Below are 7500 nucleotides of genomic sequence, written 5' to 3'. Positions count from 1 at the left end.
TCCAACACGCGACGGCACCCGTGAAAATGCCGCCGGTTTGTCCACGGCATTTCCGTTACACAGCGGCATAGCGGCGTGTCGGGGAAGTCGGGCAACGGCTAAGACGCGAATCTTCAGTTGGGGGAGCGACAACCGCGGCGATGATGCTCCGGTAAGGCTTGCGCTCCCGATATCCCGTTCTGGGTTTTAGTTTTTAGCGGTAGTGTGATAGCGGCTTATTAATTCATTTGTATGTTGTTGTTGTTGTTTTACGTAGACGACAGTCGGTAGAAAAAGGTTTTAGATTCAGATTTTTTGTTTGTTTATTTTTTTTTATTGCGCTGTTTTTGTTTATTTATTCTTTTTCTTTATGCTGCTCGACAGGATTTCAAGGTATAATCCCCGATGGTACACACACTTGATTTGTTTATCTTGCAAGTGCTCTATGCAATAAAGGCTCCTATTTTGGTCCTTCATAAGGATTAATCATAGATATTTCAGTTGCACACGTGTGCTCCTGTGTATACCGATATATTCACAAAAAATCCGTTTTTATTACATGCTATATGACAATGATAATACGCACTGCAAGTGTGCATTTTATAGTCATATTAGCCTCAATTGTTCAAATGAAGAGCATAACATAAATAGAGATAAAAGGAGGAAGAGAGAGAAAAGCGAAAGACAAACAGCGAAGGGCAAGCAAACTGACAAACAAAAAGAGAGAGTTAGACCGAGAGAGAGAGAAAGAAAGAGAGAGAGAGAGAGAGAGAGAGAGAGAGAGAGAGAGAGAGAGAGAGAGAGAGAGAGAGAGAGAGAGAGAGAGAGAGAGAGAGAGAGAGAGAAAATTCCCCTCGCCCCGGACACTGGCAATGAACTACTGTGCTTGTTTGCTCAGTTCCCTTCCCTTAAAGCGTCACCATGATGATTTGATCAGCTTTATTCAACCAGGGGTAAAAATCACAGCAATTGCTTCCATCATTCTTGCACGCAATGGCCCTTACAGGCATCGGTCGAAAGCCCTTGATCTCTTTAGTTTATACGAAAAAAAATGTCGCTTTCCTATCCATAACAGTGAACACCTTTGCAGAATTGCTGTTCTGTAAACCGATTACAGCAACGCCTTTTTTTTCTTTTTTTTTACTGTTTTTTCCACCACACAACTCACGCTTTCATTTATTTTTTTTTAACATGGATCGCGAGGTTGTTAGCGGGAGATATGTCAACCACAGTATTTATCTTTCTCTGCTTTTTTTTTCTTTTTCTTTTTTCCCCCATTATCCTTTATTCTTCTTGTCGCTCTTTAGCAGTTATCGCTCTATCTCGGGCCTTTAAGTAGCTTGTCATAATTTAGCGATGTGCGCTCGGTATAGCGGAAAGGCTTGAGTTCGGCCGTAGTTAAGTGATACACTGTAGCCTTAGTGGACTCCTGCTTATGACAGTGATGGTGATGATAATAATAAAAAACCAATATTTAAAAGTAAGGCAAAAACTATATCTAATTGAAAAAAGAGAGATAATCCCCCCCCCCCCCAAAAAAAAAAAGGAAAAAAATACGATTAAAATGAAAATAATGGTTGGAGTGTGTCTAGAAATATATGCACACATATAAAGAGACTAGCTTGATAAAAAAAAAAATCATCATGGCATTAAAATTAAAGGAGCATTTATCACTTCGCTACAGCTACTGCTTAGATCATGGTTTATATCGAATAAAAAGCGCTTTCTTTATGTTGTTCGTTATTCCTGTTATCATGTTTACGATACATCACACTAAACGATGACCACACTTTTATGATTAAAGAGATCATGTGATGACAATATTGAAATTGATGATTATGAAATTGATAATAACGGTGATGATGGGGATAACTATAACAGTTATGTTATTGGTTATAATCATATTTTTTGGTAATCATTGTCCTTACTACTATTATCATAATTATTATTATCATTATCATTATCACCATTGTTATTATCGTTATCATAATCATTATGATTATTATGAATATATTCATTATTATTGCTTTTATTATTATTGCTACTAGTAGTAGTAGTATCATTGTTTTCATTATCATTACTATCATTAATATTATCTCCTTTATCATTACAACATTGTTATTACCATTGTTTTATTCTCTTATTTTCATCATCATTATTATTATTGCCATTATTGATATTACTTTTACTATAATCATTATTTTTATTACTATTCTTATTACTATTATTATTGTTATAATCATCTTTATTATAATCATTTTCATTATCGTTATCCCTATCATTATCATTTGTTTATCAATATAATCATCATCATTATTATTCTCATTATTATCATTATCTTTATTATTATTATTAACATTATAATCATTATTAATTTTATTGTTATTGTCCTCACTGTTATCATAATTACTATTTTCATCATCAATATCTTTATAAAAATTATGACAGCAACAGCAACAATGATAAATAATAATAGTAACAATAACAATAATGATCATAACATCAATGACAATGAAAATTCCAGTAACAATGATACTACCCATAATAATTATAAAAATAACATTGCGGTGATAGTAATATCAATGATAGTGATATGAATAATAGTAATGGTAATGATAAGAACAATAATGAAATAGTGAAAATGATGATTGTCACAATAGTAATGATGATAGTAATGATAATAACTATCATGATAATGATACCGATAATCATGAGAATAAGAATAATAACAATGCTGATAACAATAGGAGTAATATTTCTAATAATTATGATAATGATAAAGATCTGAAAAATAATAATGATAGAAATTGTAGTAACAGTAATAAAGATGAAAAAGTAATGAATATTATGATGAAAATCTAAAAATAATATTAATAATAAAAGGAATGAAATTAATGATCATAATAGTAATACCAACATTATTATTAACACTATCATTATTATCATAGTCCGTATCTTCATTGTTAATTAATTTAGTAGTAGTATCATTATCATTATCCCTATTAATGATATCATAATTACTATCATCATTATCATCATCATTATGATAATCATTATCATCAAGATATCAAAAATAGTGATAATAAAAACAACGATCAGAACAATGATAATGATAATAATAATAATAATGATTGCAACAGTAAAAATAGTGACAAAAAATATAATGATTATTTTGGATTATAATAATGAAAGTAATAGTATTGATTATGGTAATGAATATAATAACAATAATTGACTAATATAAATGATAACAATAGAAGTAATAAAGATAATGCAACTAACTATTATGATGACAATACCGATGATTATTAGAATAAGAATCATAACAATGCAAATAACAACATAAATCATATTTTTATCATCATGTTTTCACTTTAATTGTTGACACCATGATTATTTGCTTCTTTTCTTTTATCATCAGTTTTCATATTATACTTTTTTACGTTTATTATACGTTTTTAGCGGTACCAGGAGGCAACTGATTATAACGAAGAAACAATGTTTGAAGTAATAAAAAGCCATAATATCATGAGAAGGAATATTACATTCATCAGAAATAAATGAATATAAAAAGAACGCGAAAACTCTAAGGATATGGAATCCTTTATTCACATACGAATTTAGGCGACTTTATGTACAAGGCGCGGGAGCGACTTCGGTCTACGGTAGGAATTTATATCTTGATTGCAAGATGCTCTGTGTCTCCTATCTTTTGCTTGTAACTGTTTATTGTTGTTTTTGTTGTTATTGCCATTGTTGATATCATTATCATCAATGATATCGCAGTAGTTAAAAAATATATATATTACATTATCATCATTATCATCAGTATTAGCATTAATGCATTGATGATTATCATCATATGTTTACTAATACAGTAATAACACATACTTATATTACCCTTATCATTATTATTACAAACTATCATGATAATTTTGTTACTGCTATTATCGATGTTATTGCTATCACTACTGTTGTTATTCTTGCTAAAGATATTATAGAATATTACTACTATCATTAGTATCCTCGTTCTCATTATTCTTATCAATATTATTGTTATTGTTATTCTTATTATCATTATCACTAATATTATCATCATTATCGTTGTTTTTGCTGTTGTAATTATAGTTATTGTTATCATCACAGTTGTTATTATGGGTATTATTTCTATCTTTGTTATGATTATGAATGTTTTCATTATCATCATTATTGGTATTATTTTCATTATTACTGTTAATATTATTATCATTATTATAATTATTACTGTTAGTGATACTATTATTATCATTATCATCATTATCATTACTATCATAAATATTAATTTATCATTATCATCATTATCATAATCATTAGTATTCATCAAAGTATCATTCACTATCCGTATTGTTTACTTGTGCATTTACTTTTGCTTGTACCTTAGACCTATCCTCCTTATCATATATACATTTCTTTAGTAGTAAAAATAATCTTATTCCGGTTATTCATCATATCGGTAGAGCTACCAGCATTTATAAATACTATTATTTCGAGTATAACTATAAACATTACTACCATACTGATGAGCATGATGATTAAGAAGACGAAAAGGATTGACAGAGGCCTGACAGAGATGGACAGTGATGAAGATGGACAGTGAGGATGATAATACTTGCAGGCTTAGAAGAACTCTTAAGATGATGGAGATAATAGGATAATGCAAAGAACATCTCGCCCTACTAAAACCCCCAGCATTAATTGATAAACCATTCTCACTGCTATTAATATTACACTTACTACTACTACTACACCTGCAACCACTTTTCGCCCGAGTACCTCCACCTCCTCTCACTCCAGCCTTCCACCATTCATCACTCATGTAACATACGACCTACCGCTCCAGATGCCGGCAGGAGGGAGTACTTTCAACAGGCTCTCGACCCTTCCTCCGTCTTCCTCTTATATGTTTCTTCCCCTATCTTCATCTCATCCCTCTCCTTCTCCCTTGTCATTCCATCCTCCTCTTTCTTCTTCTGATTCTTCTTCCCTCATCATTCCTTTTCTTTTTCTTATCTAATATTCTTTCTCTATTCCTCCCTCCTCTTGTTCTTCCCCCTTCTTCACCTTGTCTCAGCTCTCTCCCTCTCCTCCTACTTTTGATTTCCATCTTTCTTCTCTTCCACTTCTACTCACCTCTTCATCACCTCTTTCGACTACCTCCTCTTCCCCAGCTTCTTCCACCTCAACTTCCTCCTTCTCCACTTTCCTCTCCCTCTTCCTTTTTTTTTCTCTCTCTCCTTCTCCATCATTCCCATTTCCCACTCCCCCTCCTCTTATTCCCCCTCCTCTTCCCCTTCTTCCCCCTCCTCTTCCCCTTCTTCGTGTGCCTTGGATCTGCAACAGCAACGAGGCTAGTTCTTCCGGGGGTCTGGAGCCACCTCAAGAGACGAGAGAATAATTTAAAGGGCATTAAGAGTGGGGTAAGGGAAGGGGAGTAAGAGGAGGAAGAGGAGGAGGAGGAGGAGGAGGAGGAAGGGGTAGGACCAGGGGAAGTAAGGGGATAGGATTGCGAGGAGGGAGGGGGGAGGGAGGGGGAGAGGGAGGGGGAGGAGGGAGGAGGGATGGGGTGGGGGAAGAAGAGGAAGGTGAGGAGGAGAGGGGGGGGGGGGAAGGAGCCCTCCCAAGAGGTAGTAGATAAGCTCCTCTGCGTCCTGTGCGATAGACATCACTATTATACACACGAAGGTGATGAAAGATCAAGTTCTGGCTCGAGGCGTTCGAGTCGAGATTTAAGACATTTGGGGGCATGTTTAGAGAGATAGGCTTTGGAGCTGGAGAGGGCGGGGAGTGTGTGTGTGTGTGTGTGTGTGTGTGTGTGTGTGTGTGTGTGTGTGTGTGTGTGGAGGTGTAGAGGGAGAGAGCAAGGAGGGGGAGGGGGCGGTGCTGCAACATTTGATACGTGCAATCAGAGAGCAACTCAATCTAAAGGTTATCGTTTTTATATGAAGGATGATATGTCAGGGATTCTCTTTGTTACTGTGTTTGTTCGAGTAATCTTTGTTATAATGGTCTTTTTATTCTGTTATTCTATTATTATCATTATCATTATTATCAATATTAATACTACCACTAATATTATTAAACATTATCACTATCATTACCATTATCATTATGGTTACTATCATTATCATTTTTCATTATCATAATCATTATCAATACTATCAAATTTATTATTATCATCATGATTTTTATCAATATCATTATCATTTATATTAAATTTAACATTATTATCATCATAATATTTTTTAGCAATAACATTGTCATTATTATTATTAATATATATATATATATATATATATATATATATATATATATATATATATATATATATATATATATATATATATATATATCATTATTATTACTATTATTATTATTACTATGATGATGATAATGATGATGATAATGATGATCATAAATGATACTGATCATTATCATTACCATTGTCAATATCATGAATATCATTGGTATTAGTATAATTACTATCATTATCGACATCATACTACCACTAGCATCATATTTCCAATTGCTAATTTGTTTTTCTTACCTAATCTTCCTTATCACCCGCTAATTATTCTAGTTTTTAACATTGATAACTATGGTGTAGATGTACTAATTATAAATCAGTGATATGATTTAATGTCATAATAAAATATGCAATGACATAATGGGTCTTTCAAAGTTTTAGAACACAATGAATATCTTAAGAGCCTAACCTAAAATTATTTGTGTTATTTTATCTATCTTCCCCCCTCTATTTTTCTTTCTTTTTTTCATTCTAATTAGATATGTACATGTTTTCGAATAAAAGGTTCTCCACACATTTTAAAATCGGCAGGACCGATAATTTTCCCGTCTAAACAACCCCATTTTATGAGCCGAAGAATTTGCGATAGATGCATATTTGATTACGCCTGTACAATATTATGAGAGAAAACGTGGGCTGGATTAATCCTTACATAAACTTGATATAGTCGGCTGGACGCTGAGTTAAGCCACGCAATAACACTCAGAAGGGACCCAGTCGACTCAAGACAAATCACTAGGTCCTGAATCAGAATTATACAGCATTTCCAGTATTAATACGATAATCTGGCTAACATTGTCGAAACCTGCAACGCGACGTATCGTGCTCAAACATCCCCCCGAAACCTCGTTCTCTCCCCCCCTTCCCCCTCCCCTCTCCTCCTTCTCTCCCTCCCTTTCTCCTTCTTCTTACTCCCTCCTATTCCCCCCTCCCCCCCCCCCCCCCCCTCTTCCTCGCCCTCCTTCTGCCTTCGCCTCTGCAAACTCTCCCGTCTGTTTCCTACGACGCGTCCCTCCCCTCGATTCGTCACGGCTGGCGAGGCTGTCCATCAAAAAAGGGTATTTTCCTCTCGCTCTTCCTTCTCATCCGTCAACCTTTTTTTTTCTCTCTCTCCCTCTCTCTTTCTATCTTTTCCTTGATCTCTTTCTCCCCTCTTTTCACTTTTCTACTCCCTTCCA

At 34.1% G+C, this 7500-nt stretch overlaps 1 long non-coding RNA gene across 1 annotated transcript in view; it reads left to right on the top strand.

Moving 5' to 3' along the window:
- The window catches only part of LOC122256079 (uncharacterized), a 72590-nt gene that overhangs the window by 14 nt on the left and 65076 nt on the right, over nt 1-7500 (top strand). Inside the window, exon 1 of the long non-coding RNA XR_006223500.2 lies at nt 1-151. This exon is cut by the window's left edge and continues 14 nt beyond it. This is a non-coding gene — a long non-coding RNA (uncharacterized LOC122256079). The remainder of the gene's footprint in view (nt 152-7500) is intronic.

The sequence above is a fragment of the Penaeus japonicus genome, unplaced genomic scaffold (assembly GCF_977035675.1).
Source record: "Penaeus japonicus unplaced genomic scaffold, GWHDUDI00000001_assembly GWHDUDI00000017, whole genome shotgun sequence".
Lineage (NCBI taxonomy): Eukaryota > Metazoa > Arthropoda > Malacostraca > Decapoda > Penaeidae > Penaeus > Penaeus japonicus.
This window is presented reverse-complemented; position numbering and strand designations above follow the sequence as displayed.